The sequence below is a fragment of the Pleurodeles waltl genome, chromosome 6 (assembly GCF_031143425.1).
Source record: "Pleurodeles waltl isolate 20211129_DDA chromosome 6, aPleWal1.hap1.20221129, whole genome shotgun sequence".
Lineage (NCBI taxonomy): Eukaryota > Metazoa > Chordata > Amphibia > Caudata > Salamandridae > Pleurodeles > Pleurodeles waltl.
Window position 1 is genome coordinate 886,759,674 of NC_090445.1, and position 24,159 is coordinate 886,783,832.

Below are 24,159 nucleotides of genomic sequence, written 5' to 3' on the forward strand. Positions count from 1 at the left end.
TTTTGACAGAAAACAGAGGTGTTTTTTGCAAAATGCCTACCTGTAGATTTTGGCCTCTAGCTCAGCCGGCACCTAGGGAAACCTACCATACCTGTGCATTTTTGAAAACTAGAGACCTAGGGGAATCCAAGATGGGGTGACTTGTGGGGCTCTGACCAGGTTCTGTTACCCAGAATCCTTTGCAAACCTCAAAATGTGGCAAAAAAGACACGTTTTCCTCACATTTCGGTGACAGAAAGTTTTGGAACCTGAGAGGAGCCACAAATTTCCTTCCACCCAGCGTTCCCCCAAGTCTCCCGATACAAATGATACCTCACTTGTGAGGGTAGGCCTAGCGCCCGCGACAGTAAATGCCCCAAAACACAACATGGACACATCCCATTTTTTGACAGAAAACAGAGCTGATTTTTACAAAGTGCCTACCTGTAGATTTTGGCCTCTAGCTCAGCCGGCACCTAGGGAAACCTACCAAACCTGTGCATTGTTTACAACTAGAGACCTAGGGGAATCCAAGATGGGGTGACTTTTGGGGCTCTGATCAGGTTCTGTTACCCAGAATCCTTTGCAAACATCAAAATTTGGCCAAAAAAACACTTTTTCCTCTCATTTCGGTGACAGAAAGTTCTGGAATCTGACAGGAGCCACAAATTTCCTTCCACCCAGCGTTCCCCCAAGTCTCCCGATAAAAATGGTACCTCACTTGTGTGGGTAGGCCTGGTGCCCGCGACAGGAATAGATCACACAACGGTCAATGTTGGTCCTTACATGAGGGAGCTGTTGACCCTGGGGTGATCCATTCCTGACGCCGGCACTAGGTGTAGGCACTCAAGTGGGGTAGTGTTTTTATCAGGACAGGTGAGGAATCACTGGGTGGTAGGAATTTTGTGGATCCCAGCATATTCCTGTAGTTTGTGTGACAGAAATGCGAGAAAAAAAGAGTTTTTATTCAACATTTCAGCTTTGCAGGGTATTCTGGGTAAGAAAACTTTGGGGAATCCACACAAGTCACACCTCTGTGGACTCCCCCGAATGTCTAGTTTCCAGAAATGTTTGGGTTTAGTGTGTTTCTCTATATGGCCGCCAAACCCAGGACCAAAAACACAGGTGCCTGCCTTACAAAACCAGTTTGTTTTGCGATAGATAATTTTGATGTCTCCACAATACGATTTGGGCGGTGGAATTTGGGGCTGAACTAAATTGGGGAGCTCCCAAGAGAGCACTCTCTCTCTCTCTGCTTGCATTCACCTGCTCTCTGGGTTGGGCTAACCCACTATTACCCAGTTGCACAGACTGCTTGCGAAGGGACAGCAGGACTGTCCTCATCACCTCCCTCATAATGTACTGGAAGAGGAGTTATCGAATGGGACTCCTCCGAATGAAAAATCACTCCCAGAGTCTGCGCAATTGTCCTATCCCTCAGATGCTGTCTCAGTATCTGATGTCTCAGTCTCTGATCCTATGTCAGAGCTGTCCTCTATAACCCGAGTGAAGGCAGCAGTCATCCATCAAGATGCCATCTCTGCTATTGGCTAAACTTTTGCTCTAAAACACTAGCCTACGTAGACAGTCACAAAATCGATGGTGTGTGTGAGATACGTGCAACAGTAGAGGCCACCTTACCTGCGCTTCTTCCCTCAATCAGCACGTTCTTTCAAGACACTCAAAAAACACCTTGTCACATACCATTCGTCACAGTCTTTAGCACCTCCTGCGCCCAGTCCAACAATCATTATTGGTGCTCCCACTCCCTCCTCCTCGGATTCCCTCATTGCCACCCAGCAAAAGTACCCTTCATCTCTCCATAGCCGCCCTCCACCCTGCACATACATTTAATTTGTATTATAGCACAGGTAATGGCTGACTTTACTAATGCACTCAGCTATTTACATAAAATACAGATTTGCTCCTTGCAGTAGGCATATAAACCTTCTGCGCTTCTTTGTGGCACTAAAACTTCCACTATACAAGTCTGACCCTTTTGTAGCAGAAACATAATCACAATACTTACTTGACTTTTTTATTGCTTCCTAAAAGCTACAGTTGAAAAGCGTCAGTTGAAGTATGTGCATTGCTTTGAAGACGCAAGCTGCAACTGCAAGACAACTGGTGGCAAATATATATATATATATATATATATATATATATATCACTTTTTTATGTGGGTCTGGTTTTCCTGGGGGGCGATCGCAGCCCCCAGGGAAACCACACACATATTGACAAAAGTGATATATATATATATATATATCGCGTGTAGCAATTTCATAATCCAGAAAAGGATAACCGGACACCATGACCATGCAAAATTACTAAGGTTATTTTAACATAAAATGTAATTTTGCATGGTCATGGTGTCCGGTTATCCTTTTCTGGATTATGAAATTGCTACACGCGAGATTTTGGGCTCCTGGAACCCGTGCCGGACCGCTTAAGAATTCGCCTTGTCACTGACCAGGACTGTGTTTGTGTTTGGATATATATATATATATATAGATCTATCTCTATATATATATATCTATCTACATAGATATATCTATAGATAGATCTATATATATATATATATACATATATCTATAGATCTATCTATAGATATATCCATGTAGATAGATATATCCATATATATATATATATATATATATATATAGATCTATATATATATATTTTTTTTTTTTTGTTTGTTTTTGTTTTGTTGTTGTATGGTTTCCTTGGGGCCCAAATGGCCAGGAAACACTTTCAGAAGGCCTCGTAAGAAAGGGGAGACTCTCCCCTTTCTTACGAGGCCTTCCCGAACGTGGGGAAGGCCGTTTGTGGCCGTTTTCCCCATCGGAGCAGGATGCGGCCACAAGGCCGCTTCCTGCTCCGATGGGGAAATCAACATAGCGGGTGGGGGGCGGGGGGGGAGACACGGAAGAGCTTCCGTGTCTCCCTGGGAACAAAATAATTAAAAAAAAATCCACGGGTGCGACGGACTCGAGGATTTATTTACCCCCTCCCTGGTGTCGGCCACTGGTCGTGACCCGCACCAGGGAGGTAGTGCGGGCGTTGAAAGGGTTAAAATAAAGAAGTAAAGCGAAAATCATAGAAAGCAAGGAAGGCACGGGGACAAGATTCTATAGAAAACAAAAGAGAAAGAGAAAGAGATAGCAGGCTATATAAAAGAAGCACCCAGGACAAGAAAAATGAATAAGGAAAGAAAGTACTGAAAACAGACTAGGAAAAGGAGAAGGGGAAAACAGAGGGAAAGGGAAAGAGACAGCAGAGAGAAAGACAAAAGAAAAGAGGACAGGAAAAGAAAGGGAAAATACAAAGAGTGCACAACATACCTTTTAAACGGCCTCTTCTTTCTTCTCTCTCCTGTAATCTCACGAGTGATCTGTGAGCTGCCTACCTGAAAATAAAAGAAAGAAGGAAGAAACAGAATGAAGAACCAGAACAGTTTCGAGAGGAATTTCCAAACAACAGATCATAGACTGAAATAATCAAAAGAAGGAAAGCGAAGTGTGCAAAGAAACCAATAAAAAGAAAATTGTAAAACAAAAACATACAACACACCTGAAAGCCTCCATTATTACAGGACCTGTCACACTAGCTCTTCCATTCTTTCATGAGCCTTATAGGCATTTCTTGCAGCTTCCCTACTCAAGACCTTAAGTTCTTCTTCATTATAACCATCTATGAAACCTAACTCAAGATTTCTCTCTGCAAGTTTTCCACATTCTGTCTATAATCATGAAACATCTAATTCTTTAGGAGATGCCTCCTTTTCTTGAATTTGCAACTCTCGATCTGTATAAACACCAATAACGGGAACATTTATGGGGGCAACTCCTCCTGTACGGAATTGAGCTCTCAAGTTTAGAGGCGTACCAGTATTAGGTGTACTAGAGGTTGTGGTGACAGCAGATGCACCTAGGGTGGTAATGATAACAGTAGTACTAATGGCTCTTAATAATAGATCTGTAATAGTGAAGTGTAACCCTCCTTCACAGGCGCACTCACACCTGCAAACATGTTTGCTCCTACTGCCACAGCTCCCAATAGGGTCTGTTGATTCCTCCAGGGTGATGAACAACATTATATTCTCTAGCTTTTTATCCCCACCTCATCCCACCATTATGCACAGGATTGTCACCAATGACGTAATTTCAGAAGTTGCAGTGATGTAATGAATGATGTCATAGAACATGTTATGAGTCGTGTAATATGTGAAGTAATTAGCAGTGCATGACGAGGGTGTGAATTATTGTTACCTTAGGGCTTGAGTTATAGTTAATTGAGATAACTGTAACTGATGAATTTCAGTGGTTTTGGTAGTTTAAAAAGGTATGTTTTAACTGATTTTGTTTTGCCTAACTATAACGTCCCTTTACCCGTTATTTATTTCTGTGAATTTCTAAGGTTTTTTTAACATAAAGCAAGATATTATTACAATTCCTAACTATAGTGTTACTTTAAAATTTGTTGTTTCAGTGACTTTCTGTGTTTTTTTAAACATAAAGTAAGATGTCCATCGCAGCGCAGGTTGTGGGGTTGGGTGCAGGATCTGGCACCCAGCTCCTGGCCACAGATGGCTTTCGGCTCCATACCCCCTTCCCAAAATTAATAAATCGGCCCTGGGGGATGAGGTCCCCATGGCCTTACACAGTGTTAGGGCGGGGGGAAGGGGTGCAAGCCTTTCCCCAAAAATAATGAATCAGTCATGGCGTGGAGAGTGGGGCCACACGCTCCCTCCCCTAAAAAGACATAAGACCGACCGTTCGGGCCCTGGTCTAATCCGGGGGTTTCTTTCTGAAAAGGCGGGATTAATTATCACCTAACTAATTAATCTACTTGTGTCGAGGGTCAACTATGAAGGAAATGACACTCTTTCAACCCAGAATGCAATATTAGAGCCCAGTAGTAGCTGTATATGTAGCAAGAGGAGGAACAACCTATTGAAAATATGCTCTACCTTGACATTGGGTGTAGAGGAAAAACAAGCAATGAAAATGTGGCCTTCGACAGACTACAAATAAAAAAAAAAATCTTATTTTCCAAAAACATTTTACAACTACAAGTCAAGAAGTTTTTTTTTATGTCTGCCAACAACAAGGCCAATTTTGCTCATTCTTATCTGGAGGACAGACATTCTTGTCAAAAGGCATGCCCTTCTGTACTTTAGTCATGTGCAGTAATAAATAAAGTAGTTAAGTATTTAATCATCATTATTTAAAAGTCACTAACATTCTTTCTTTGAAATTAGCAACGTCATGAACTGCTGGAGAGCTGCACACTCGTTGTACTGCAGTGCTGGAAAGTAGGGTATTGTGCCAGATCCTGGAGACCGCAGGTATTTCTGGGTCAGATCTAGGATCTGGTGGAACCAGTAATATATGCTGAATTTGTTAAGCAAATATGCTGAATTTGTTCAGCAGTGTCTGCATGCGATGCGGCACAGCAATCTGCAGGCAGGCAGCAAGGGGGCTTTCTTCTTCTCAGTTCCAGCCTAATTTAAAGTGTTGTTTGACCCTCTTTTGTTCAAGTATCATCCTGGCTGGGAGCCATCTAATGCCTAACAGCTAGATAGCAATGAAATGGAAGGAAGCAAAGGTACATGACTTATCACTTCACAAGTATTTTAAAGAAACTATGACTTAAAGGCAGATTTTGACTTTGTTCAACTCCCCCATTCTATATAAGAGATGTGCATGCACTATATGAATGCGAGATTTATCTGTGTGTATGAGTAAATGCCCTCATAATAATTTGAATGGCACCTACTCATTAATTTTACGTTTAGTTCTGTTTTTTAGCACTACTCATTCCAGTTAGGGGTGTCAGAGCACTTTACATCACACCTGAGGCACAATAAATCATACAAGTGTGTAAATCAATGTTGGAAAATGGGTTATTGGTAAGGGCAGGTAAGTACCTACACTTAGCAATAGGCCACTAACCTCCACTTAGGTCTAGTTAGGTCTCAGTAAATTAAACCTAGCTCAACCCTTGGTAGCTTGGCAACAAGCGACAAGGCTTAACTTAGGAGACAAAGGGGGTGATTCTAACCCTGGCGGTCGGTGTTAAAGCGGCGGCCAACCCGCCAACAGGCTGGTGGTAAAAAATATGGGATTCTGAGCCTGGCGGGAACCGCCAACACAGACAGCCACCTTAACACTCCGACCGCCACGGCGGTACAAACAAACAGCGCGGCGGTCACCGCCAACAGACAGGCGGCAGACAATGTACCGCCCACACTATTCCAACTCACCAATCCGCCACCTTTTCCGGGACGGGAGCACCGCGATAAAAACACGGCGGAAACAGACTACGGATGGGAAAACGCTCACCACTACGCACTCCAGGAGGAAGGAGGACAGCATGGAACCCGAATTAAACATCCTACCTGCTCTCGTCTACCTTCTCATCTACCACGAGTACGAAGTCCGGCGCAGACGACAACGGTGAGTACTGCACCTACGACACACGGGAGGGGGAGGACGAAAGGTTACGGCCACACACATATGCGACCCCCCCCCCCCCAACTATGTACTCACCAATGCAGCGCACCAAGTCACAGTGACACCACCCAAACACCCCTGAAAAATGCTAGGACATAATCATATTTTGAATAAATATTTATGTACCAAAAAGCTCCAGAAAATTAGCGTACAACCATGAAAGATATCCACAACAAAACTAATGACACACACATCAGTGTATAACTGAAGTACCAAGTCCTGCACAACCTACGATTTCAGCATGTCCGTGGGCCAAAGTCTTGAGAAACAAGGGCAAAGCCCACACAGGAGACCTGAGTCCTTTGGAGAGAACACTGCAGGGGCATCAGATGTAAAAACTACAGGCACCTCAGGGGGAAGGGAAGGGGGGGGCACCACAGCCACATGAGTCCACGACGCCAGATCCACGAGGAGCCACCATGCCCACTGGACCATCCTGGGGAGTGCAAAGCCACAGTCTCTCAAGTCTCTGCAGTGGGTGGATTGCCCACTGGACCATCCTGGGGAGTGCAAAGCCACAGTCTCTCAATGTCTCTACAGTGGGTGGGCTGCCCACTGGGCCATCCTGGGGAGTGCAAAGCCACAGTCTCTCAATGTCTCTACAGTGGGTGGGCTGCCCACTGGACCATCCTGGGGAGTGCAAAGCCACAGTCCATCAGGTGGATGACAGTCTCCACTGGTCAAGGAGGAGGCATGGTGGGCACAGTGAACCATAAACGGTGCTTGCGACGGCGGTGCCCAGCGGAGCGGTGCTTGAGAGGAAGGGCCCAGCGGAGCGGTGCTTGAGACGGCGGGGCCCAGCGGAGCGGTGCTTGAGAAGAAGGGCCCAGCGGAGCGGTGCTTGAGACGGCGGGGCCCAGCGGAGCGGTGCTTGAGAAGAAGGGCCCAGCGGAGCGGCGCTTGAGACGGCGGGGCCCAGCGGAGCGGTGCTTGAGAAGAAGGGCCCAGCGGAGCGGTGCTTGAGAAGAAGGGCCCAGCGGAGCGGTGCTTGAGAAGAAGGGCCCAGCGGAGCGGTGCTTGAGACGGCGGGGCCCTGTTCAGCGGTGCTCTTCTCCACGGCGGGCCCTGTTCAGCGGTGCTCTTCTCCACCGCGGGCCCTGTTCAGCGGTGCCTATCTCCACGGCGGGGCCCTGTTCAGCGGTGCTCTTCTCCACCGCGGGCCCTGTTCAGCGGTGCCTATCTCCACGGCGGGGCCCTGTTCAGCGGTGCTCTTCTGCACCGCGGGCCCTGTTCAGCGGTGCTCTTCTCCACGGCGGGCCCTGTTCAGCGGTGCTCTTCTCCACGGCGGGCCCTGTTCAGCGGTGCTCTTCTCCACGGCGGGCCCTGTTCAGTGGTGCTCTTCTCCACGGCGGGCCCTGTTCAGCGGTGCTCTTCTCCACGGCGGGCCCTGTTCAGCGGTGCTCTTCTCCACGGCGGGCCCTGTTCAGCGGTGCTCTTCTCCACGGCGGGGCCCTGTTCAGCGGTGCTCTTCTGCACCGCGGGCCCTGTTCAGCGGTGCTCTTCTCCACGGCGGGCCCTGTTCAGCGGTGCTCTTCTCCACGGCGGGGCCCTGTTCAGCGGTGCTCTTCTGCACCGCGGGCCCTGTTCAGCGGTGCTCTTCTCCACCGCGGGCCCTGTTCAGCGGTGCCTATCTCCACGGCGGGGCCCTGTTCAGCGGTGCTCTTCTGCACCGCGGGCCCTGTTCAGCGGTGCTCTTCTCCACGGCGGGGCCCTGTTCAGCGGTGCTCATCCAGCAGGTCAAGGGAGCCAGACCTGGCCTCGACTCCCTGCTCAGTCGCCCTCGGACCGTGACGTTTCTGGACCCTTCGGGGACGGACTCCTGGCCTCCTTAGTGTCCTCCTTCCCAGCTGGGATGTGGCATGTGGGGTCCACCTTCTCCGCGCTCCTGCTGCCCTTCCGCTCCTTTGATGGGGCTCTCGGGCCCTTGCCTCCCCCAGATGGTGTGGGTGGTGAAGTGGCCGCACATTGCTCCTTGGGGGCAGCCCTGTCGGTCCTCGCACGGCGGTCCTTGGTTTTGCGGGTCCTCTTGCCGGGGGGGGGGCTGGACGTGTCCTTGCTGCAGCTCGATGTGTCACTGCTGGCAAAGGGTGGGCTCCAGAACCCAGGCACAACAGTGACACCCGAAGCTGGGCTGGTGGTGGCTGCGGTGCTCTTGGGACTCTTTGAAGATGGATGGGGGAGGTCATCGGGGGGAAAGAGGTTAAGGTTAGCCAGGAAAAGTTTTTTAGGGCCAAGGTAAAGATTAGGAGAAGTGGAGATGGAAGTGGAGGTAGAGGAGGTGGTTGTAGGAGAGTCAGGTGTGCTGTCATTGGGTGAAGGTGCTGGTGCTGTAGGCTGTCGTGAGGTGGATGGCTGTTGGGTGGGTGGCTGCCTGCGTTTGTGTGTCTTGGAAGAGGGGGTGACAGACACAGTGGGAGAGGACACAGGGGACGTGTACATGGCAGTGGGGGTGGTGACTGCACGAGTGTGGACTGTACTGGAGGGTGAGGTGGTGATGGAAGCACTGGCTGATGTTGGGGTGCATGCAGGTGTGAGTGTAGACGTCACAGGGAGGGAGGAGGGAGACGAGGAGGAGGGGGACACAGGGGTGGCAGTGGCTGTTGGCATGTCTGCATCTGGGTGTTGCTCGGGTGAGTGTTTGCGGGATCTGTGGTGCTTGTGTTTGGATGAGCTGCTCTTGGGTGTTGAGGTGTGTGCAGGCTGGTCTGATGGTGTGGATGGGATAGGCTGAGGAACAGGAGACAGAGACAGGCTGGAGGCAGTCAGAAGAGGGAGGCTGGAAACAGGGACAATGGCTGCCGTCAGTGCTGAGGCCAGAGCAGTGAACGCTCGTTGATGGGCAGCCTGACCCGAATGAATGCCCTCCAGGTACGCATTGCTCTGTTGCACCTCCCTTTGCACACCCTGGATGGCATTCAAAAGGGTCGTCTGCCCAACAATGAGCGTCCTTACCAGGTCAATGAGCTCTGCACTGAGGGCAGCAGGGGCAACAGGGGCAGGGGCTGAGGTGCCTGGGGCGAAGGAGACGCGCGCCTTCCTGGGCGAACCGGCACGGAGCGAAGACTGAGGGGCTGCTGGGAGGGCGGGGCTGGTGCGCTGGGTGGCGGCTGTACCTGTAGAGGCGGGGGGCACGGATGTTGCCGCCACCCCTAGGGAGCTCCCATCCGAGGACGTGTCGCTTTCGCTGCTCTCACCAGCGGTCCCCGTCGTGGTGCTCCCCTCGCCCTCCGGATCACTGGTGCCCTCGGTGTCTGTTCCTGGGCCCACCGGGGCCTTGTGTCCTGCAGCTCCCTCGTGCTCCGATGCCATATCTCCTCCGCCTGATGATGCTAATGCACACATGCACAAGAAGATGAAGAGAAAGGGTGGGGGGAGAAAAAAGAAGACCAGGTTGAGTGCATGCAATGTCAACACCGTTGGCGGAGAGGACAGACACAGGTGCCTAATGCACTAAGCCGCGCATTCGGGGTACACTACTCAGTACTACTGACTAAGACAACAGGCCAAGAGACGTCAAACGCGCACATGGGAGATGCTGGACCTTCAATGGCTGTACTTGTCACCCTACCGAGGTGGGGGCCGGGGGCACAGGGCCATGCCTAAGGGAGAGGACTACACTACAGAAAGCGCCCTGGCCTAATGTCACCCACATCCCTCCTCCCCCACCCAGACGCCTCCACTGCGCAGAAAGATAGGAGAATGTGCTGATACTCACCCCCTTGTGTCTGCTGTGATGTCTTAAAGCGCCCATCCAATTCAGGGTAGGCCACCGCCAGGATCCGGGACATCAGGGGGGTCATGGTGCGACTGGCACCCCTCCTAGGTTGGGAGGCCATCCCCAGCAGTGTTTCTGCGGTCTTCCTTGTTCCGCGGCGGATGTCCTCCCACCTCTTGTGGCAGTGGGTGCCCCGTCTGTTGTGGACCCCCAAGGTCCGGACTTCCTTGGCGATGGCACGCCAAATGTCGATCTTCTGATGGGCGCTGACCTATTAGACATGTACAGGGTGGAAAGGAGGAACTCATCAATGACCTGCATGTTAGATGTAATTGGCCCCCCCCCACCCACTTTGCCATATGGCACATGCTCTCATCTGTCGGGCGTTGCACTCCTCATTCGCCCCCCACCCCACCAACTTACATCCACCCCAATCCACACAGGCATAGCCCATTCCATTAGCACCCGGTGTACTCACTTGTTGGTCTGGAGGACCGTAGAGTAGCGCATACTGGGGGAGGACCCCATCCACGAGCTTGTCCAACTCTTCAGACGTGAAGGCAGGGACCCTTTCCCCAGTCGCAGCAGCCATTGTATCTTCCAGACCGAGGTCACAGCAGCACTTGCAGTATAGGTCCTCTCCTATGGATGATCAGGTCTCGAGTGATTAAGCAGATAGAAAATGGCGGTCACGTCCGCGGCGGTGCGTACCGCGGCGGTGCGTACCGCGACCGCCGGCGCACTTCGTTATTGGCTCCTGAAACCCATAGGCTTCAATGTTAACCAATGCGGCTTTGCGCCGCGGTCTGCGACCGCCTACCGCCACGGTGTGCCCCGCCAGCGCATTGACCTCACATCCCATTGTCCCACTTCACAGGTCAGGCAGCCGCCATTTCAAGCGCTCACGTGGCTTAATTTTGACTGCGACACACAGGCCTAGGCCTTGCATTGCCACACATACACGCCTTTCAACCCATTGCCATTCTTTAACTGTGCAAGCTGTCTGTACGTACCTGTGTTTTGGCTGACTCTGTGCTCCATGTTGTCCTTCCTAGGCACCGTCCGCTGGGACTTGCGATGAGAAGGAGGAATCCTCGCGTGTACCGACCGCTGGTGGACCTGTCGACAATGGAAGAACGCCATATAATACTTTGATACAGACTTGACCGTGCCACTATCCATGAACTGTGTGCCCAGCTGGGGCCAGCCCTGATGTCCCCCATCCGCCAACCCACAGGGATTCCCCCTCTGGTGCAGGTTTTGTCAGTCCTCCATTTTTTGGCCAGTGGGTCATTCCAGACCACAGTGGCCATGTCATCTGGAATGTCTCAGCCTATGTTTTCTAAGATTTTGAGCAGAGTGTTGTCTGCCCTGATGAAACTCATGCGGAGCTACATCATTTTCCCCGAGGAGGGTGACTTGCCTACAGTGAAGGGTGATTTCTATGCCCTTGGACACATCCCCAACATCATTGGTGCCATTGATGGGACCCATGTGGCTTTGGTACCCCCAAAAGACGATGAGCAGGTGTTCCGAAACAGAAAAAATTATCATTCGATGAATGTCCAGGTGGTCTGTTTGGCTGACCAGTACATCTCCCATGTAAATGCCAAGTTCCCAGGGTCAGTGCATGACGCGTATGTGATGCGAAATAGCAGCATCCCCTATGTGATGGAGCAGCTACAGAGACAACGTGTGTGGCTAATAGGTGACTCTGGCTACCCCAACCTGCCGTGGCTACTGACCCCAGTAAGGAATCCCCAGACAAGGGCAGAGGAACGCTACAATGAGGCCCATGGGCGTACTAGGAGGGTGATTGAGCGAACCTTTGGACTCCTGAAGGCCAGGTTTAGGTGCCTGCATATGACTGGTGGATCCCTAATGTACTCACCAAAGAAGGTGTGCCATATCATCGTGGCCTGCTGTATGCTTCACAACCTGGCTTTGCGACGCCAGGTGCCTTTCCTGCAGGAGGATGGTCCAGATGGTGGTGTTGTAGAAGCCGTGGAGCCTGTGGAGAGTGAAGAGGAGGAAGACTCAGAGGACGACACAGACAATAGGGATAGAGTGATACAACAGTATTTCCAGTGACACCCAGGTAAGAATCACCCACGCCGTTTCCCAATTGCTTCTAGCCTCCTGCATCTGTACTTTCTGTAGTTCCCCACAGATGTTTTTCAGTAATTTTTGCCTTTCCCTTCCCTTCTCAGTGCTGTCTGACTCAGTACCTGACTTCTGCTTGGTTCGCCCATGAAATACAGCGTATTGACATTGGTATGTTGTCATGACTAATTGACAGAACAGAAATTGAAAAGTAATATGTAATACATTTGTTAATAAGACAGCATGACTCAAAACAGATTATTGTGCAAAATGTGATTTATTTACAGTGATAGATATCGGTACATGTGATTCTAAGGGTGATGGGTGGGGGTGGAGGAATATCCATGGCAGAGTCCAGTTCTCAGTCTCACAGGTGCATTGTTCTTTTGCCTGGGGAAGGATGGAGCATAGGCAGTTCATGGTTGGACAGGGTGGCAATGTGGGACAGTGGGAAGAGTTCAGGGGGTATGTCCTGCTGGCGGGGGTCTTGACATCCTACTCTGTCTTTTTCTTTGGTCTCAGGCTCCTCTTACGGGGTGGTTGTTGGTTGTTCTTCAGCAGGAGGTGGGGTTCTGGGGGGCTGTCGAGGTGTTGGGACCTCCTGTCCACTAGCGCCGGCGGAGGTGGTAGGCTGTTCCTGGTCTGGCCTAGTGACAGGGGCCCTGTGTGGTGCACCATGGTCCCGCAACGCGTCCTCTATCCTGTGGAGGGCCAGGACGATGGTCCCCATTGCGGTCCCGATGATTCTCAGCTCCTCCCTGAACCCCATGTAGCGTTCTTCCTGCTGTGCCTGGATCTCAGTGAACCTGGCCAGTACCGTCGCCATCGTTTCTTGGAAGTGGTGGTAGGCTGCCATGATGGTGGTGAGGCCCTCTTGGAGAGTGGGTTCCCTGGGCCTCTCCTCCCCCCCCTGTCGCACAGCAGCCCTCCGAGCTGCCCGGTTTCCCCCGGCCTCTGTCCCCTGGCCGGTGTGCCCGCTCCCACTGCCCCCAGGTCCCTGTTGTTGTTGGGGTGTTGGGTTAGCCTGGGTGCCCTGTAGTGGCGGACACACAGCTGATTGAGCTGTCCTAGAGACAGAGGCATGGGCCCGCTGGGTGGGAGCTGTGCTGGTGTCGGCAGAGGGGGTCGGGTCTGGTGTGGCCTGTAGCTGCCTGAGGGGAACCGACTGCCCAGAGGTCCCCGATGGTCCGGGCTGGTCATCAGGTTCACTGTCGACAGAGCTGCTATCCTCAGTGTGGGCCTGTTCCGGTGGTGGGATGGACACTTCAGGACCCTCCTGGCTGGTGTGTTGTCGTTCGGGTCCTGCATGGGGTAAGAGAGTTTGGTTATTGTTTCTGTGTGTGCAATAGCGTGCGTGTTATGGGTGCCCTTGTTCCCCAGTGCAGGCATTCCCTTGAGGGAGGTGTTGTGAGGGTATTTAGTGGGGGGGAGGGGTTAGTGCAGTGGTCATGCATAGGTGATGGGTGCCCATGATTTGTGTTGGCATGCAGGAGTTGGTGTTGGGATGGGTGGGTTGTGCTGGTGAGACATTGTCAGGGAGGATATGTGCTGGGGGGTTGGGGGTGAGGGTGGGGGTGTGGGTTGGCATGCTGGTGGGGTGGGGGGGATATAGTAGTTGAGATGGGACTTACCAGAGTCCATTCCTCCGGCTACTCCAGCGAGGCCCTGAGGATGCAGGATGGTCAAGACCTCTTGCTCCCACGATGTAAATTCGGGAGGGGTGGGTGGGGGTCCGCCGCCAGTCTTCTGGACCGCGATGTTGTGCCTGGAGACCATCGATCGGACCTTCCCCCGTAGGTCGTTCCATCTTTTGCGGATGTCCTCCCTATTCCTGGGATGCTGTCCCACCGCGTTGACCCTGTCCACGATCCGCTGCCATAGCTCCGCCTTCCTGGCTATACTGGTGTGCTGCACCTGCGAGCCGAAGAGCTGGGGTTCCACTCTTAGGATTTCCTCCACCATGACCCGGAGTTCTTGGTCCGAAAAGCGTGGGTGCCTTTGGGGTGCCATGGGGTGGTGTGGGTGAGGTGTGGGGTGGTGTATGTGATGATGAGTATGTTGGTGTGTGGTCCTTTGTGCTACTATGTGGTGTGTGTGATGGTGTAGTGTGCCTCAGTGTGTCTTGCTATGGATTGTCTGCTGTGTCTCTCTCTCCTTCTCTCAGTAATTATGGTCGCAGGGGTTTGTGGGTGATGTGGGTGTGTGTTTTATAGTTGGTTGATTGTGTGGGAGTGGTGTGTGTATGTGTATCAGGTGTGTGTATTTCAAATTGTCCAATGTGGCTGTGTTTTGGTGATGTGTGTGTATTCTGACCGCGGCGGTGTGTACCGCCAATGGAATACCGCGTTTGAATGACCGCCGTGTGGATTCGTGGGTCGTAATGGCATGGGCGTATTTCTGTTGGCGTGACGGTGGAGGTTTGGTCATCTCCAGTTTATCGCTGCCCGCCGATGTGGCGGGCTGCAGTGGAGGACGGATTTTTGGAGGTTTGGCCGTTGTGGGTCAGAATGACCGTGGCGGTTGACCGCGGCGGTGTTATGGCGGTCTTATGACCGGCGGTAAGGGCATTTTACCGCCGAGGTCAGAATGACCCCCAAAGCGTAAAGCATTCAAATATCACAAAACAGTAATTAAATAAAACACAGGGAACAGTTTAAAAATCCAAAATCCATTTATAAAATAGATTATTTTTATCTTTAAAATGACACCAAAACGAATAAAATCGGATAAGGGGAACCGGAGATATGAATTTTTAAAGAATTAATGCTTTCTAGCGCATAGAAGAAACTAGCGGTCAAAGGGTTAAAAAAGGTCACACTGGAAAGGCACGAAGTCCAGGGTTCAGGACACCCACGAGGTAACACTGTCACACTTATTTTCAGAAGTGTTTGATTCAGGAAAGTGGTCCACAGCACCAGCCAAAGGTTCAGAGGCTCTGGTGTGCCTCTTGGGGTCTGGGACTACAACTTCCACAATGCACCTCTTCAACATATGGAATTGCTCCAAACGTCTCCAAACTTCTGGATCTTCTTCCAGAGGTCCCTTTTGTGTCCTTGAAGTGTCCACAACTTGATCCAAGGTTCCAGAAGCTATGAGTTGCTCCTTGGGAGTTGGGATTACAATTCCCAGAATGCACCTGGTCAGAATCCTCAAATGGCCACTGGACACTGGTCAGCCGGGCCCTGCTTGCAGGACTTAATGCAGGGGACTCTGGGCAGCCCCTTTGTACCTGTAGCAAACAGGGAGTCCCTTCTTGAAGCAGGAGAAGACAGTTAAAGTCCTTTTAGTGGTGAAGCCCAAGTGTGCAGCTGGTGCAGTCCTCCAGAGTGCAGTGTCCAGGTGCAGGTCAGGGGTCCAGCAGGGCAGTCCTTCTTCTGTAGTTCTTCCTTGTTGGAATCTGATAGGTATCTGAGGTGTGAGTGCAGGTCTGCCAGTTTTATCTCTGCTCCTGGGTGAAAAACAGGGGGATCCTGGTTCTCCAATCAGGTGCAGGGTCCTTCCCATTGTGATGACTACTTCCTGGGAAGTGTGGCAAAAATCAATCCCAGGGAGCAACATTCCTCAAAAATCCATCATGGCTGAAAGTGATTTTTGGAGGTTATATCTGGCTGAGCCCACCCACTGGTGTGGCTAAAAATCATCCTAAACACACCCCTCTCCTAATCTAATCAAGGGGGCACCTAATTGTCTGGGTTTGCAGGATGTGGGAGTGTTGCTGGGTTGCTCCAAATGTCCTTCTCTGCCTTTGTAGACCAGTTTGGCAGCCCTCCCACTTCCTGCCTCACCATCTTCTGAGGGGAGATCTCCTCCCACAGGCACATCTCTTTGTATGAAGCCAGGCCACTTCACACCTCATCAATGCAACCTGGCCAGGCTGCCAGAGGCTGGCAAATCAGAGCACAGCAGCAAAAACACTGCAGGGCTGAAGTTGGAAACTTTTCAGGTAAAGTTTAAAACTCTTTACCTGAACAAGCTATATTAAATCCAACAACTGGAAGTTGTGGGATTTATTATAACAATTAATTTGATACCGAACTTCTGGTGTCTGTTACTTAAGGGGACTTTAAAAATGAAAATAAAGTCTTCCCATTCTAGCCTATCGAGGCCACTCACTACAATGAGGGAAAAACGAATTTAGCTGTTTTACCTCACCAGGGCTTATAAAACTATATTTATAAGGTCTATGCTTATATTTACATGGCACCCAGCCCTAGGGGCACATAGGGCACACCTTAGGGGTGACTTATATGTAGAAATAAGGTGGTTTAGGACTTTGGAACTACTTTTAATTCCAAAGTCAAATTTGCATATACCTTTAATTTAAAAGCAGCCAGCAAGGCAGGCCTGCCTTTAAAATGACACTGGGCACCTCAGCAGTGCACCTATGGGTGCACTACCTATGCTGGGGTCCCTAAACCTACATGCCCTACCATATACTAGGGACTTATAGGTAGGTTGACTTAGCCAATTATAATTAGCCTAATTTGCATGCTGATTTTACACAGAGCACAGGCCCTGGGACTGGTTAGCAGTACCCACAGCACCATCAGAGTCAGGAAAACACCAGCAAAAAGTGGAAAATGGGGGCAAAAAGTTAGGGGGCCTCTGCAATCAGCCCTGTTCTCTCACAATCAATATACAGGAAACCTTATTTAAGACAATGCAAGATATATAGTGTAGGAATCAAATATTGTCCATACTTGTAGAAATAATATGTTAAGGGTGCACAGTCGGGATATAAGATGCAACACTATGATTAGGTTTGTCTGTACTAAAAAGACTTTACTAATTCCCAGATGAGATCTTGGAATAACAGCAGATTGAGGAAGAAGGATCTAAATCCATGATCTTAAAGCTTGCATGCTGTGCTTTGATTCTGGTAAATAGATCACTGTGCTATATTAGAAGGATTGCAATGTTTGGACTGAAAGTAACAACATGATCTACATGTCAAAGGCAATAGCTCACTTACTTATCTCCATAAAATACAAGTCTGTGATTTGCATGTTACTGAATGGGCTTTGCAGCAGGCACATTAACCCTCTGTGCTACTTTATGGGACAAAACTGCAATTGGATAAAACACAGAACTCTCCCAGAACTGCATTAACCTACTGCTATCATAGTCCCCTCAAAACTGCAGCGACTACAAGTGTCTCTGCAGCAGGTGTCTTAACCTTGTAAGATATTGTAAAATGTAGCCTCGGTGAACAATTAAGTAAGTTAGAGCAGCTTTGCTGTCACATTTTTCCCTGTTGCCAATTTCTTTGCAGAAGCTTTTTTTAAATAAATGTATAAATGTATACATTGACTGATAGCTCCACCCCTAGTGACTCCACTCTTTTTCCTCAGTCACACCTTGACCTCCAATTTATGGGTTCCTAGAGTATTTTCCAATTCCAGCACTGGTGTAGTGAGAATGTGCAGTCAACAACCACCTTGTTTACATGTCACACAATGAGACCTTTGTAACCCATTTATCCCCAAGCAACAGAAATGCGTGATCAAAGGCAAATCACTTTGGTGTGCATAGTTTTCTTACAGAGGCATTTAGCCGGATCCCAGAACATTTTTGACTGCTACTATTTCATATCATTAGTGGTGCAAAAACCTTTAACAGTATGGTATGAAATTAGGTTTCTAGCTGTGGATGTGCCTTTAACAGTATGGTATGAAATTAGGTTTCTAGCTGTGGATGTGAAACAAGAATGGTTGTGCATATTTGCTGTGATGGTGGTTTGTTTCGTTGTTTTTGTTCTGCTTTGTTTTTGTGCTGTATTATTGCAAAGTGATATTCTGTGCTGTACAGGGGCTGTGTTACATTCAGTTTTGACTTTTCTGTTGTATTGTACTGTTATAATGGGCTATTTTCTTATATTTTGCATATTATTTTGTAAGTTCTTTATTTACTTTAGATAAGACAACACTTGATGATACATTTACTCCAAAAGCAGCATATTCGTTTATTGTTCCTTTGATAAGCAACCATTTTCAGCTCTCTATGAGGACTGAATAGTGCGCTCAAGCTTCTTGAATTATTTATTACACCAGACAGCCCAAAACTATGGCAGAAACTGTTTCTTAAATTAGTACTTCAATCGAGGTGCTCAATTTATGGGATGTGGCCCATTATCTTGGTCATTTGATTCTAAGCTCTGTTGAGCCATGAAAAATTTAACTTAAACACTGGTGGTTCAGCAGACGCTGCCTCCTCCACTTCTCGATATACTCAAAGAAGGAGGTGTAATGTTGAATGGCAGCCTGCATCTTCCCTTAGCTCTCCTGGAATTTCATAGACACAAAGAAGGCAGGTGAAGCTTTCACTCCATTAACCACTTTTTCCTGCTAGCCATGGCTCACTGTAGATCTGCAGCTGATATGGAATTGTTAAGGGCAGTGGGAAATGGGAAATTCTTGTTCCTCAATGGGTAGGGTTTGGGAGGAGTAAGGAGATGCTAAGGGAGGACTAGGGAGGGGCTAAGTGAGGGTTAGGAAAGGCTTTAGGGAAGGGTTTAGGTAGAGCATGCACCTACACACAAAACAGAAAACTCATTCCTAGTTACAACCTGCACTTCTAAAGTTACTACAGCCAAAAAGGTGCCACTTCAGTAGTAGAACCACTCCAGCTCAGCCCTAGGGTAGGTCCAACACCACACATGGCCAACCACTATTACTGCAACACCCTCTCATATAAAATAATGGAGACAGGGACTTAAAAAAACCACCCCATAGGAAATAATTTTAAAATAAATAGATTTTTCGACTGTCTAAAGCAATTATATATAAATACATAATAATACATATAATATTTTAATAACTTTTTAATTTTATAATAAATGTAACTAATATGTTTAAAAAAAATAAAACAATTCAACAAACTTAAGTCTGGATATGTTTAATTATGTATAATATGTTATAAATAAAAATTTACATTTTAAGTGTTTTTACATAAAACTTAAAAAATAACTTTAATTTAAGTTAATATTTTTGAATTAATTAATAGTTTATTTTAATTAAATTAGTAGTGATGTAAGTTACATTAAGTATATAAAATTAATTTACATTATTAATATATAACATAAAACTATTTTATAAAGTTAAAGTTGACTATTTATTAAGTTAAATAAACCTTTTAACTTTTTCCTACAGTTTACCAAAGGGTGATCTACGCCTAAGTGTGAAAGTTACAAGTATTAGCTCTTGCATGTGTATAGTTGGCTCCGCCCCCTGGTTTCAGTGGGTGGAGATATGTAAGTGTTGAAGTTGGAAGGCAGGATTTTCATACAAGATTCTGGAGCAATTCAAGTAGGAGGTAAGTTCTTTATTTCATGTTAGGCCCTTAAGTGATAGCAACAGAAGATAGGTCCTGTCAGGGCTTCACCCTCCCTTCATCTCTCCCTGTCTCCTAGCTTCCACTCCACAACGCGCACCAGCATGCTACTACATAAATTCACTCTCAGCAGTCCAAATACCAGTGCAGACATACAGGAAATGGGGACACAAAGGACACTAGAGTAAACCTACACTTTGTAATAAATCTACACTTGTAAATGGTGCCTAGCCAAACATAGTTAATTTAGAATAACTGTTGTGTATGTTTACGTTTGCGAATAGGCCCCATAGTATTTAAGGCTTCCTCTCAGATAGACTCAAAGGGAAAGGAGCCAGTGAGTACACAGGGTGCATCGATGAACATAGACTCTAAGGTCCCGCAACTTTCCCAAGATAGTAATTCTGTCTGGAAGGAAAAATCCTGGACTGGATTGACTTCAACAACTTAAGAGGTTGAGGGTGGATGATGGTATATGAGGCAGGACTTTCATCACTTGGACTGTTATTATAACAACAGCATCTGCCTTTCACCCGCTGCCTCAAGTGCTACAACATGCAGCCCTACTCCAAAACCAAAGTTCTCCAAACATTGTAAAGCCATGGCATGTATGGAAAGCATCCCCCTCAAGCACTGAAAGGTGAACAATAACAGTTAACGGTAAAATAATTGAGGGAGAAGTGGAGTGTCCAGAGAAACACCCCGGAATGAAGGCATCTGGGTAAGTAGCACTCAGCTCCTTCTGAGGACAAAGCATAGAAATATTACAGCCATTCGGACCCCCGTCACCCCCCACTGCCGATATTCACAGATTCTCACCTTTCCTGGGGCTCTGCAATCGTTTTTGACAGTGCCACCAAGAAAAAAAGACAAGAAACTAGCAAGCAAAGAAACAGAAGGAACACACTTTATGCATAGTTCCAACTGTGAGCAGTGAGCTGGTAGCTGCAAATAAGCATGAGGGCACTGTCACTTTTTTTTAGGTTTTGTATTAATGGCACAGAAGCATCGCAGGCAGAGTTTTATGTAAAGGTACCTGAACATGCAGTTCTTGGCACAGGATAAAACTGAGAAACGTTTTCCAATACAGGTATAAGAAAACTTCCTCCTGCATAGCATATGTTAAAAAGAGAGTACCCTGACAGACTTTGGAGCAAGGGGAGAGCAAAATAAAGAAATACAAGTATCCACCCACCAGAGCGGAAGCTAAAGGATGAGCTGGAGATTATTCCCCCAACATGACCTATGGAAATTAACAAAAGCACCCCTCAAACCAAGGGCAAAGGGTTATTTAAACCAAATCACAAAGCCTCCCCTTGATACTTACTTACCTTCAGTAACAAATTATCTGGTAGAGACATATTCTAGTTGCAGATTCCTTACCTTAGGATTTCCCCCAGACATCAGACAGGAGCTAGATATTTTTCTTCGTTCAGTACCCTTGCGTGGCGCCAGGTGGTCTTGGTTGATTCCGCGTCCATCAAAGGCGTCGTGGTCGCTGTGATGTCGCAGTCGTATCTAGGTGCCACCCTGGCGTACTGACATCAGTTTCTTTTCACGACTTTCCACGCCAGAAGTGCAGAGCCATGAAGAATACTGAGACCCTCATTACAAGTTTGGCGGTCTCTTGTCAAGACCGTTGTGCTGGCGGCCGCCAAAAGACCGCCAGTGATGGGGGTATCCTGACTGCCATATTACGAGTCACAAACTGAGGACTGCCCAAATACAGCCACTAATCCGACATCGCCAGGCCGACAAAGGGAGGGAGGGAGAGAGACGGTCCCACCACCAGCCCCGCCAGTCCGACACCATCCTGCCCTCCATATTACGACCCACAAATCAGCACAGCGGTCATTGCACGACAGAAAACCATTGGCGGTGTGATCCGCCGTGCTCAAAAGTTCACCAGAACCCAACACCACATTGGACAGTGTGAATACCCCACACCTGACACATATATCCACAATACACACACCTACAGCTGCCTTTGTAAAACACACACCCACACAACCCACAATCCTTTGCAACTACTACCACAGACAAATACACAGACAGCATGCAAATACACATATTTAGCATTTACACACTATAGGCACACATACACATCTCACAACACACACATCACAACTGCACACAAACACCACAACACACCTGCACACCTAAATAAGCACACTACACACACCACAAATCCCCAAACACCACACCCTTGAACACATCACCCTCCAAACCTCCACACCATCACCATGTCCCCACAAAAGCACCCACACTTCACAGATGAAGAGTTGTTGGTCATGGTTAATGAAATTGTCAAGGTAGAGCCACAACTGTCTGGAGTACAGGTCCAGCAAACATCCATTGCCAGGAAAATGGAGTTATGGAGGGGGATCATTGATAGGGTCAATTCAGTGGGCACCTATCCAAGCACAAGGGAGGACATAAGGAAGAGGTGGAACGACCTTATGTGGAAGGTGCGTCCATGGCATCATGTCATCAGTTTGCCATTAACAAGATTGGCAGTGGGCCCCTGCTTCCTCCCCCTGAGGAGAAGGTCTTGGACATACCTCATCCTGAGGGCCTGACAGAAATCATCGGAGGACTCGACTCTAGTAGGTCAGCCCCAGGCACCAACCACTCCTGGACAGCATGCATCACCGCCACCCTAACACTCCCCAATCCACCCCATCTCACACTTCTGCACCCCCCAATCACCACACGTCCAACCCCTGCATGCCACACCACCCGACTCCCACTATACCCAGTCACTCCTTAGTGCACAGATACCAATCACAATGCCAAGCTCCACAACTCCCACCCATGCATCACTCCCTACACAAAAGATGACAGTCACACTCCACAGTGGAACACCTGCACAGAAAATCATAGCACATGCAACACCAACTGTCAAGCTACTCCATGCATCAGACGATGTTAAGAACAAGTGCATCTCCACAATGTGACTCTCTCCCTTTCCATCCACAGGTACCCCTGGCACTGCCACCCTGCAGAGGATGCCAGAGACTGACAGCCCTTCCCAGGATGAAGGCCCCAGTGGATGTCTGGACATTGACAACTCGCCTTGTCCATCTGGGACAACTGGTCAGTCCACCACCACCAGCTCCTCCCTCTGTAGTTGAGGAACCCACACGCAAGCGAGGTTGACATTCCAGATATCCTGCAGGACCTGATACCAAGACCAAAACTACTGCCAGGAAGTGATCCTCCTGTGAACATTCTCCCTTGTTTGCGACTGACACTGTTGACTGTCCACTGTCATGTCTGGATACTGGACCTGGACTACATACAGCTGGGACAACTACTCTGATGATTTCAGCCACCAGGAGCCCACTCATCACTCATTGCACTTGTGAATCACATTTAACACCTTTGAGCACAGCTACTGCCTACGTGTCTTTATTGTAACAAGTACGATTTTCTGTTGTACAACATGTCATAACAGTCAACCCATTGTTCTGCAAAGGTCTGTGAGATTGACAGAAGGGAAAGCAATATGCAGCAGGGATGATGGTGGAGCAGACATATTCTGGATACATGTGGTAAGGGGGCCATCAGGCGGAGCAGGAACCAGAGTTGCACCACACAAATAACCTGCAAATAGACCAACACAGGGATAACTATCACGATAGGAGTCAATGTTTGCCACCCAACACACATGCAGTAAAATGTCAAACTCCCTAGTGTGATTTGGCAAGTGGAATCTCAAACCATATTTCCATGGCATATCCACATTCCCTAGATATCCATATCCAACGGTCCTTCCCTCACAGCTGACAAAACTCAACTTAAGGCATGTTCCACAGTCAGTAAAAGTTCAGTAGCACATCTCACATTGTGGACTGTGAGGATAAGTAGCATTACTGATGACACCACTATGCTTGGCACTTCAAACGCAGTTGACATAGCAGTACAGGGAACATACAACATGGACAGTACTTTGCAGATGTGATGCAATACAACAACAGAGTGAAAATAGCACTGACATTTGAACAGTAACACCTCCCCTGATCGGTAATTTGCCCCCCAAAACCCACAAAGAGGGATAGATGCACACAACACCTCCACTGATGACACACACCAGGAGGTGCTATGTCACTAGGCAGACAGGAGTACAGGTCACATACACAACAGTCTACAAATACATGTTCCGCATTGGAAGTATTGGAGGATGAACTCTGCTCTAGAATCAGCTGCATTCTCATCATCTGCCTCCTCATCACTTACTATGTCACCATCATCAGCCACTGGTCCAGCTGCCAGCTCCTTTACATCCAGCAATGGGATGTGACGTCTCAGGGCCAGATTGAGTAGCATGCAGCAGGCAACAACGATCTGGCAGACTTTTAGTGGTGTGCAGAGCAGCACACCTCCAGAGACATATAGACACCGGAATCTGGCCTTCTAGCCCAAAGGCCCTCCCAATTACACACCACGTCCAGCCATGTGTCTCATTGAAACGGGTTTCACCATCTGTTTTCGGATATTTCACAGGTGTCAGCAGCC